General features: G+C 44.4%; 1 protein-coding gene across 1 annotated transcript in view; it reads right to left on the reverse strand.

The window, feature by feature from the left end:
• Positions 1-12,149, reverse strand: part of LOC143182349 (uncharacterized) — a 302,950-nt gene that overhangs the window by 268,465 nt on the left and 22,336 nt on the right. The gene's annotated exons all lie outside the window — the stretch shown is intronic.

The raw sequence follows: 12,149 nt of genomic DNA on the forward strand, positions 1-12,149 counted from the left end.
TTTTCAATGCTGGCGGAACTAAAAACAAAGGCTCCTTAACTACTGATGATCAGGTGTTAGAGACACTATGCAGTATCAATCACGTGTGAGTGATAGTTTTCACATGAGAGTAGAATAAATAGTAATTGAAATGTACAGTCAATCACCTCAAAGTAATCTCATGTATTTTATTCCTCTCTTTCCTAATCATCCAACCCCGAGGAGCCACTTTATAATAGATAACTGTACACGCTAACTGCATAGTTGGTTCTTCCTTCCATTTGCTAACCGATAGTGATAGATCGATGGGCCAAGATGTACTAACGAGATAAAAGGGGTCACGAATTAACGAGAGAGATCGATCGACGCCGAATCTGTAGCGACAAATCGAGGATCGGTGTCTCTGCCGCCTGAACCTTGACAATGCCTATTATTTATGTCGATGGGTTATTAACGCGAGCAACGGTTGGCGGAGGCGATTGATCTGCGCGCGGGACCTCCCTGGGCCAAGAGGGCACGAAATTAACGATCCCTCCCGCGTTTCAGCAATGCATCAAACCGAATCTATTGCGCTACCACTGCACCATCGCCGTCACCGAGCATCGCCCAGTGCCAGATTGCCCATCGTACGGCGCTGCACGCTGAAACAGTTCGCAATTAGGAACCCGACAACAATACGGATCAGGGATCGAGATCATTACACTGGGCTGATATCGTTGGCGATATCTTGATTGGTTCCGCCTGAACGATGGATGGGTAACGTCTTGTGCAACGTTTTCCCTGACCATGGTATCCCTGCTGAGACCATTTGACCCCCTGTTGGAGCAACAAGCTTGATATGACCCCATTTACTATCGAATTTGATAGTTATGCTAGGTGTTGTTGTGAAATAGTTGAATTGATAGAAAATATTGATATGTGTAGTATATTACTTGGCAAGATGAAGTTAAAAGGATTGAATTAGCTGAAAGGTCCATTTTTAGAGATTTATTTGGATACTAAGTTACTTGTTTCTTTTGGATAAGGTCCCTGGTTATAAGGCCAAATATTTAGTAGCGGATAGGATCACTGAGAATAATTATGTCGACAGTTTCAGATATTAAAGATATTTTACTTATAGTAGAAAAGTTTAGGAAAGTGTAGAAAGCAGATGTTGAAGCTGGAAATGGAGCAGCATAAATTATTGCATCACTCATTACTATTTTGAATCTGCTTTCATTTAACTGCCACTATGTATTATTAACTTGTCATCCTTTGCATCGAAGAATTATTTAACCAGTTAGCCATGACAATAACAATAATTTAGTCTTCTGACTTTCATCCACTGATCTCATTTCATTTACATCTAAATTGCGTTTCCCGTTCTCCAATAACCCTAAAAATAATCACGCGACAAACGTCCTCACGTTAACAGTCCTATATTCCTAAACTCTTACCCCAATAAAAGTCTATTGAACCCTTCATCGAAAAGAAAGACCTGAAAGATTGATCTGAGTACTATTGCCACTAACAACTTTCTCCTTCACACCTTGGATCCTAGCTGTCTACATTCCCCTTAAAACCTCAAGAAGATTTACCGTTTTCCAAGCAGAAAATCCCAAAGCTGTCTTCCATAAACACCCCTGATCGCACATCGCGTCTAATACCTCGATTCCTTACCACTTTATAGGCCCGTCTTTATTAGTGCTCTAAACTCCCAATCTCTCTTTATCGCCTCTCATTATTTATCCCTCAGCTTCTTCTTTTTCCTCCACGATTTTCTACAACTTCTTTCCTCGAGATTTCCACGAGGAATTTTATTGATGCAATACTCATTATTCTCTCGACATCAGAGCGTATCAAAATTTCCATCTGTTGTCCGTCTCGTTGAACATTACGACGCACGATAGATCCGTGTGAGCGCGTACAATGGTCCAGGTATGAATAATCGTGTACGAGCGTATACAAATATTACGAAACGGGCATTCGTATTCAATAGAGAATTTCCCAGCGCGCGGTTTAAGCGACGGGTTTACATGGCTAGGATATCGCCTAAGTGAATTATGAGAGTTTATCGTGACTTTGTGGTCCTGTGTCTGCTGCCGAGGCGCAGCTGCCTTTTAGGTCCTTGGTTCAGTTACGCCAAGGGAGCCCTTGAAACCCACCGAATTATTGGCCCTTCTGCGCTTCGACGCCCTCAAGAACCCTCCTTTGCACTATTGCCTTCGATTCGTGAAAATAAGGGAATCGTTCTTGGCAACGAGCTTATTCGGAGTAACAGAAACTCTGTTGGAAAGATTCTGTATTGGTAACAAAAATTACCATTTCATACAGAGGACGTATAGAATCAGCCTAAGTAGATAAATTCTTTTGTCTCACAGTCATAGATACAAGCCTTGCTGCATTAAAGAATTAAAGACTACTAATACGAGTCCACTAAAAAATCTAAAATAAAAATTGTACAAATTTTCACTGATCTTCAACTTAAGCAAACATTGCTCTGACGAAAATCCCCTCTCTCACGCTTCAGAGAGCCCACTCACCAAGGCAACTGTTTCAGCAGCCGAACTGTGCAGAGGTCGTAAAACTTTAACAAGTTCTTGTCTCCCTGATAACTCTTTGACATATTAATAAATCCTGGAAGCGACTAGGGAGCCCGAAAAGCGCAAGCTGTCTAGCTCGCGAGACTATCCATTCCCCGGGGCAAACTGGCCAACTCCCAGACGAGCAGCGATATAATTCGCGAGCCTTTTACCCTGCTCGCGTTCTCTTCTCGCGAAAAGAACGGAAGCAACTCTAGCGTCGCGCTTTGATCTCGGCTCCAACGTTTACAAATTCCTTCTTTGTCGTCCTCTCGTGCCGCGTCGCCTGCCTAGCAGCACTCGTGCTAATTAGGTTGCTGCGAGTGCACAGTTATCGCTTGAATGCGAGTGTATCGCGGACGAGGTTAACGAGTTCTGTGTTTCATCTCTTCCAGATCGGCGTGGGAGTTAATAATATAACGAGAGAAAGGATGGTTATCTGCGAGTGGACAGGGCAAGGGGACAATGCATCGAAAAACGGGATCATTCTTGGAGGTAATCTTTCAGCTGTCCGTCTTCTTGATCGTAAATCCCTGTCCACGAGTAAATCTCGATGTGGGTTTGTCGCTGACCACAGCTGGTACTTTCTATGCCAGATTTCTCACGGAGAGTTCACGCGTCTGTGGACGGAAGTTCACGCTAGATTTCGATTGGGTTTTGACGCGATGCATACAAGGATGTACTTAAAATTTAAAGTCGAGTGGGTTCTAAAGAGCTGCTGGATCAGGATGTGAAAATCGTATGGATTGAGATGCAACCAGTATTAATCATATGGAAATATAAACTATATTCAAGTAAGAAATAAAATAAATTTTGAATTTTATGTCTTTGGTTATAAAATGGAAAGGCGTAAATTGAATTTTTGAGGAATTTGGGAAAGGGACAGTTTTTGTGTGAAATTGGCAGAGAAGACATTTGTTAACTGCTGTATATTAATCATGTTATGAATTTTCATAAGATGGACTTTTGGAGGACTTCCTCAAAGCAAGAACGAGTAACATATTCTGAGCACAAAGCAGTTTATCAGTCAGAGCTTCAATGAATCACAGGACCGATCAGCCGACAGAGCAGCACGAGATACTAAATCGTCGACGGCGAAGCGGAAGGCCAAGGCAATGGAGCAAAGGCGAGCTTCAATAAAAGTCGAGCGCCGCGGTTTATTTCGGCCACGGAGATAATGACAAAAGAGGGGCCAGGCGAATTTCGGTCTCGGCCACAATTCATCCTGTCCGAGGTGGAATCGGGAGCCCGTGAGGATTCTCGCGGCGGACTTTACGATCTCCTGGACGATAAACTCGATAGTTTAACGGGCAGTCGTCTCACTACCTGTCCTCTCTGCGTCGTTAAGGCAACAGGCAGCCACTAACGCAGCAGGTGAATGTACAAACACTGAACCACAGCGGACCGCGACACCCGAAATATCTATAAATGCTGATCGATGACTCGGCAGGGAATTAACGATAATAACGATCGTTTCGAGGCGAGGAACGTGGATCCCAATTTATATGCCCATCTCGAGTCATGGCAAATCGACGAAAGCGAAGGAGTTCAGCATAAAAAAATTCTTAAATATGTGGTACGTGAAATCGCGAGAGGAGCAAAGAAAACAACTGGCAATATTCTCATCATCATGATAAATAAAATGGAGACTGAAATGAAATATAAAGAGGTGTAATTAAATATGATTGTAAATAAAGTAGTTATAATTCTTGAATCTTCATGTCTCAATTAAATAATTCATATTTGGTTTAAAGTATTCCAAACCTGTAATCGAAATACCTAAGAGGGGTCATAATCAAAATACTCCTATTGGTACAACTTTTATCGAAGGAATAGCCATTTCAAAATATTGTGTATCGTGTAGCGTGAATCCGTGCACTTAGTGGCAGTGAAACCGATCGACTGCTCGATCTGACAGCAACTTTCAGATACTCCAAGGGGTCGTTTCCAACAAATTGTCCGAGGATAGCGGGCAGTTACGTTTATAACGTACGATCAAAGATCTACCTGAATAGCCCAGTAGACGCGAAAGCTTTATACCTTCGGAGAGACTATTTCCCTGGACTTGCCAAGTGGCCACGTGCGACGATCACCGCGGCTACCGTTCTTCTCTCGTTATCATACTGGCCCCGATATCACGAGTACTTTACGACCGAATTATACTCCCAACGAGTCGTTTCATTCCTAGCCGAGGAACTTGCACGCATCCCTGCGTGAAAAGGCCAGAGTCGTACTGAAGACGTTATTGCTCGAGATACGAATTGCAGAAAGCTTAGAATATTTGAATGTTCGCGATAAAATGCAAAGAATCTCCATCCTTGTACGATGAAATGTGTTCAGGTTAAATGAGCTGGTTCAGGATGATCCTAGATGGTCTTACACTAGACCAGTATGTAGTTCAGATGGTGGACTAGTAGGTAGAGTTGTAGGTAGAACAGTGGATAGAGCAGTAGATAGACCACTTAGTAAATCAGCAGATGAACCAATAGATACACCAGTGGATGCATAGACCAGTAGATGGGTGGACCAGTAGATGGATGGACCAGTAGAAGGATGGACCAGTAGAAGGATGGACCAGTAGAAGGATGGACCAGTAGATGCATGGACCAGTAGATGCATGGACCAGTAGATGCATAGACCAGTAGATGCATAGACCAGTAGATGCATAGACCAGTATGCATTCCAGGAAGTCCCTCCAGAAGATCCCCAGGAAGATCCGCACCCTCCGAAGACTCCGGAGCGAGTGAGAAATTCGTCGTCTTTCAAGGGTATTTATACCCTCTCGACCATAAGAGGGGGAACCAACGATAAAACTTCCACGATTGATCGAACGAAGAATAATTAACGAAAAATTTGTATTTCTCCTAGAACAGTCATCACAGCAAGAATACCCACTACACATATTATCACCAACAACCCCACGAGTCTCTACTCGAACAAATTATTAACATTCATATTAATAATTCTCAAAAACTATAACAGCTCCGCTGAAAACACTTATTCACGAAACAACAGCGCAAGAACAGAAAGCAGATCCCTCGATAAACGTCCTGACCGAACGAAAACGTTATCGATGCATCTTCTCCCCAGTTTTCTCAGTAATCCAAGCCTCGAAGCTTCAATTCGATTTCGACATGAGCGATATGTAAATCGCCAGCAGAGAGCCCGCCACTACACCACTACTACACGAGGTCTATCGCGGAACCAGCTCCCCTCGGTAGCTTCCAGCCTGTTCGCGAGCGTATTAATCTGGCCCATGGGCGTATCGGCGTAAAGGGGCCCGATTATGCGAGCGAGTACGCGCCGCGTAATGCGCTATAATGCGCGGTTTCGCCTGCGCTGATCAGTATCCAACCAACAGGCATTTTCGAGACGCCGCGGAAGTTCGCGCCAACTCGCGTTATATCGCGAGCAGCTGCCTCGGGAGATCGCCGATTCGACCCGTCTTCCCGCCTCGTTCGCACGTTCTCTATACTGGGCTATTACATGGTAACGAGACGACTTCCTCGTATCGATTTTCTTCCTTCCGTGCTGGGCCCTCGCTGGCTTTCGCGATTCCAGGAGAAGGGCACGATGAACTTGTATAGCAGGTGAACCCTGAGAGAGGAGATATGATTGGATTGCGATGGCTGCTTGGGTCATGAATAATACATGGTGAGATTTGGTATTTGGTTGTCCAATGAGGAAATTCTTGTCCTTGGTTTGCTAGAGTAAAGAGTATTCGAATACTATTTAAGTTCCATTCATCAAATACCTAATTGAGTCGATGAGCTGAAGAACAAGGTGATTTGATGGTGACAAAGGTCTTAATTGTCAGTGCATAGAGTATAGGGGAATGAGAAGAAGTATTTCTTAGCCAAAATTAAAAGAACAGTAGGTCCAAGTCCAGGAACCATATTTTGAGACATTTGATTCCAATGAATAGTTCTGAGGATTTTACATATCTAGACTCCAGAGCCAGAGTAAGTCCACTTATCTTCTTTAGAACTTAATTCGCTTTGACTCTGGGGTACAGATATAATTCCAAGATTACTTGAATATGGTTAATTCTGGACTCGTAATAACCTTCACCTCACCAGAGTTAATATAACTATGAAAGTACCCCACTGAACGCTAAAAAACAAAAGAATTTAGCTAGTACTTTTCACCCTTGATTTCGAGCTGCTTCTATCGTGGCGTATGTCGATTCCATTGGTTCTCGCGATGAATACGCCACTGATATCGGAAGGCACGGGTGGGAGGCAGAGAGAAGGATATATGTTTGACGACTGGACCCGATTGTATCGCATAGGCGAGCACGGTTCGTCCAATGGCAGATCGATATCACGGTTCTTAACGGATTTACGACCCGTCTTATCTCTCAAAGGCACCGACGACCACGCACCGCGATCGCTCTCGGATGCTATCGCTTAACGATTTCGTTCTGGACTTTACCTGTGCTCAATGCCAACGATTGTCCAGACTGGTTAGGAGGAACGCGTGCGCGACCAATCGCTCGATGCGATATCGTTTAGATAGTCGATCGGCCCTCGATGCTAACGCTGCGACCTCCTTTGGAGCGGGCTGAAAAGGTGTCTCGATGGGTTGGATGACGTCGAAAACTGGGAGCTTAAAGCACCTTTTATTTAGGATATTAAGGGAAATACGAGTATAAAATAAGCATTTACTCGCAAAATTAATTAATTGGAGGTGCTTAGATCACCTATAAATCCTATAAAAATAGGATTTTCTTCTCCAGAACTTTCTCCCAGGTCTGCCATTAATGAGTTCACTGCATGACACTAGAATTCAAGGTACTTTTTAAGCGAACTGTTCGTGATGCTCAAGATTCGAAGATCGACGAGGTATTGAATTTTCAACAAAGTCAATTTTCAATATATTACGATATACCGAGGAAGACAGTGATTTTCTCCAGCGCATCGACACGATTTCTGAGAGCTGGTTACGCGCGAAGTAGGCAAAGATTGTCAGGTAAAGACCCCATGAAAACTAAACGAAGGGTGCAGCGAAGGTAAGCGCGACGAATGATAAATAGGCTATCAGATCGTATCAGCCCGCCAGCAGCCCTCGGGCTCTGCATCGTCGTCTCCTCGACTTCCTCCACCCTTTCGCTCCCTTTTCTCTCTGCCTACTCCCTGCCACACGTCGCTTGTCCCCGTATCGAAGAAATATCTGTAATATCCGAGCACCGTGCTCTCGAGCTTGTAAGCAGATACTACTCAGCCACTGTCTGGTCCAGTTACTGACACCGATAGCACTTCAGATTTATTACTCTGTATCCGAACGAATCTGTGAATCACTCTAAGTTAATTTTAAAACGCTTCCCTACGAATCAGAATAAACTTCAAAATGGTCTGTAAGCTTTCAGCAAACCGCTGTACAGTCTCATCATTGCGTCCTTTCTACGAATCAAGTCATTCAAATCCTCCAACCAGTATATTTCTGTCGTCGCTTCGACTGAAGCTTCGCGAGCAGAATTTCTCTTTCCTCTGACGAAGGATGAGCTCGCGCAGGCAGAGCTCCAGAGGTCAGTCGGGCGGCAAAACTCGACAACGAAACCGACGTTTATCCTCGATCAAAGAGCCTGGACGTAGCTGGTCCAGGAGCTGCTCGGTCCATTAGCTCGGCGAGCAAATAGCGCGAGAGAACGAGCAGAGGACACGATGGGAAATGTAATCACCGTGTCCAGCGGATGAAACAGAAAATGGGCCAGGGAATCGACGATAAGCCAGAAAATACCTCGGCCTTCTATCACGCTGGCCTCTTTCCGGTCCGCAGTGCGGCGCAGCGCGATCGAGAGAAATCGAGCGTAGCACAAAAGAACCCACAAATTTATTCGTCCAAAGGATTGATTCTGGCTCGAGAGGAAAAAAAGGTGCGAGACGAGACGAAGGAAGCCCTTCTTTTATCCCGCGTGTCGTTAGGACTTACGTGGCCCATTCGAGAGTTCGCGAAACGAGATTTAGTCGGTCCAGCCAGTGATTTGTGACCCATTGTTCTCCAGTAGCCGAAGCAACGATTCGGGTGTGGGCCGACCAAGGTCCTCGCTAAAAACTCGGCCATCCAACTAATGGCCATCGATTCAACGCTGCTGGCCCCTGTGTCCACCCCAGATCTCGATCGGGGCGCCGTTTTTATGCCCCTCTCGCCATGTTTACCCGCGACAGCGCGTAAGTCCGACTCGAAGACAAGTCGGGACACTTGTTAGACCCGTCGCAAAACCGTGAATTGTCGCTGGCCATTTGTTGCGGCGCAGATGGTAAATCGCCTCGATTTCTTGGCGCAGGTTGCCGTCATGGCAACGTGTGCAATGCCCCAACAAATTGAGCGTCGTTCGAGCGCTCCAGTCGAGATATCGACCATAGACACCTACCCCAGCGATCCATGAATCATCCCCGAACCAGCGTTTTATTAAGCCTCGACGTTGTCTTTTTAGATGTAATTAAGGTCTGTTCAATCCTGTCTGGTGAATCGAAGATTTCTCGGGACGATTCTTCCTGCGAGCTCTTTCTCTTTCTCTCGGCTCGATCTTTTCGAAGCGGTCCCGAGACGGGTGGACATAATAAAACGATTAACTCGATTCCTGCGAAGCGGGGCAGCACAATGGAGCAGTTAAGGCAACAGCTTTACGTTCCGCTTTATTTATTCCATTAGTGGAGCAGTGAGCCCTTTCTTTTATCGTACTGTCAGGACTGTGATACAGGGTTGTTTCGTACAAGCTCGAAAGTGTACTCATGTTTTCTGGGAACTGTTCTACTTGTCCTTCATATTTAGGGGAGGCAGATTCTAGTTACTAGGGGATGAACACAAAAATGATCTCAGAAATGAAGTTCAAAAATTGTATTGTGATTCAAATCTTCAAACATCCATACCTCTAACAACAAAAACCTAATTTAAGACAGAAACCAGAAACATTAATATCACGCCACGTGAAAATTTATATTATCAACTGTCACATCTGCTATCTTATATTATCTTCTGACATCCACAGAGTGTGAGTCGATATCTTCCTTCTTTTAAATCTATTACGAACAAATTTGCTATAATATGCAAAGTGGTAGCATGTAATTTCACGTAACGCGATATTAATCTGCTTCTACTTTTATTCTACCTTCCCTTGCAATCACAGAGGTATTAAAAAATACAGAGCAACTCGTACCTTCACTCCAACTTTTTCAGCTGCTACTAACATAATAGACACTTGCCCCTTTTTTTTCACGACTACTTTGCGTGAATTTACTTTGTGCAGCGAAGAGTCGAATCTCCCTTTCCACGGTCCCATGGAAGGTGAAGGGACCCTGCATCGTCCTTTGACATTTTATCTGGACGAGCTCGGGTAGTTCCTCGTGAAGCTGGTGCTAATTAAGGCGCGGTCGTTAATTGACGGACAAATCCAGGCAGCAGCCACCGCGGATAAATATAGACGTCCGATCGAGACGACGGAGATATCGCATTGTCGGGCGACTTGTCGGCTGTCGAACAACCGCGCTTCCCGTGGAGAAAGATAATCAATCCCCACGGCGGCCATTCCACTCGGCCCCATGTTATCTGCTGTCGTATCGACGAGGAAATTAAATTAATCCTTCGCGCGCCGCTGACCTGTGTCCCGAGAATTTCTCTTTCGACAGAGGATCTATGGAAAAGCACGAGATGCAGGACGCGATTTGTGTGCAATCTCTCCCTCGATCTAAATTATTAAATTAGCCATTGATTCATTTATCATCGAAGACGGTCAGGCCTGCATGACCCTGTAACGTTCTGCTTCTCTTTTCCCACCCTTTTGGATCTCTTTTCCTTTCGCGATTTATGCTTCGTTTTATGAAGCCTGGCATAGGTTAAATTATGGGTGAGATAAGGTTGTTAAAGATATGGAAATTTTCAAAGTTACGTGTACTCAAGTGATCCCATTTTTCAGATATTGAAATATTCAAATTCTCAAGTATTTGAATTTTCAAATATTGGGATACTCAAATTTTCAAGTAATTCAAATATTCTGATTTTTAAGTATTTGAATTTTCAAATATTTCAGTTTCCAAATTTTCAAATATTCGAATTTTGAAGTATTGGAACTAAAAACCTGAAATTTCAAAATTTCAAATACTTATTAAAAGTTTGAATGTTTGAATATTAAAATAATTGAATATTCTAAAACTTTGAATTTTCCCTCGTCCCTGCAAAACGATGAAACTTTAACATTTTCTGCGTATCCTTCCTTACATTGTACATACAATCACTCCCTTGCCGGTAGGTTACCTCTGACACGCCGTATATCGACAGTTATTTTGCTCAATCTCCCCGAGACAGCGAGCCGCGCATTCCGTCGGATACCTATCAGGATTTCCATCCATACGCGTCTTGTAAAAGTGGGCTCCCCTTCCGCAGGAACGCAGGATTTCGAGGACCCCTGACAGCGAACCAGAAGAGAAGCCACCCTAGGCGCGATATTATGATAATACACTTATATTCATATGCACTGGGGGGTTTTCTCGGGAAGAGTGGAAGCAAGGGCAACGAACGCCGTCTCCTCCTACAAGCCATAATGTAATTCGATCGACACTTTAGCCTCGAGATGATGGGACGACGGATAGAAATTGACGGCGAATAGCTCGGTGATACTGGTTAAAAGCTCGAGTAGAACAGAGATGGTGGGGGATGAGATTCGGGATGCGTGGAAGACTCTGGCTGCCGTCGAGCGCTAAAAGTCCTCGATTAATTACTCCACAATTCGGTTAATTACAGGGAAAGCGTGGGTACCACTCTCCTTCCGTGAAACCTCGCTGATGAGGAAATGCACCGCGGTACAATTTTTGTGAGTAGCTTCACGAGGACGAGTAAAATTACTAGAGTATCGTCGAAATGAATACCACGAGTCATTCTTCATGATTTTATCTCTTTACGACAGGTATTAATTAAACAAAAATAATATCTCTTCCTATTACAATCAGTGGAGCTAAGTATACCTACTCCAGCAGATCTTAATTATTCTTATAAACCTAGACAGCTAAAATTACTAAACTAGTGATATTGATTAAGATATATTATCCCTTGTTCTAGAATCCTATCCCAAAGTCTAATAACACAGTCACCCCAAACCCATCAGAGTCTTCCCCCAGTGTCTTTCCCTCCCAAAAAAGGAACGATTCTCATCCACCACCACCCTTCCAAGACTTTTTGTGCTTACGTAATGCTTCATAAGCATGAGCAGGATCCGATTCCTGCTCCTTTTCACGCGGAAACTTCGGTAAGGTGTCGGGTGCCGACCTTTTGTCCGACAGGATCAGGGAATCTCGCTGCTGGAAAATGGTTTCCTTTTAGGAGGGAGGCTGGACCACTGGCCGAGAAGACGCTAACGCTTCCCGACAACTACTTTTCTCATCGTTTTCCCGCCCGTTACCCAGAATTCTCGTTCGCGAAAGAAAAGGCTCCCAGCGGAGGATCGGTCTGCAGACCGAGATAGATTCTCGGGTATTATACTTCCCTCCTGTTTGCGCTATTATTATTTGTTCGCCGACTTCTGGGAAGAACCCGAGGATCTGGTATTCCTCAAAACGCCGACGAGTAATGCAAAACGTTCAGGAACTTTGCATCGAAGGAGTACCCAGCAGGGTA

Source organism: Calliopsis andreniformis, chromosome 8 (assembly GCF_051401765.1).
Source record: "Calliopsis andreniformis isolate RMS-2024a chromosome 8, iyCalAndr_principal, whole genome shotgun sequence".
NCBI classification, from domain to species: Eukaryota; Metazoa; Arthropoda; class Insecta; order Hymenoptera; family Andrenidae; genus Calliopsis; species Calliopsis andreniformis.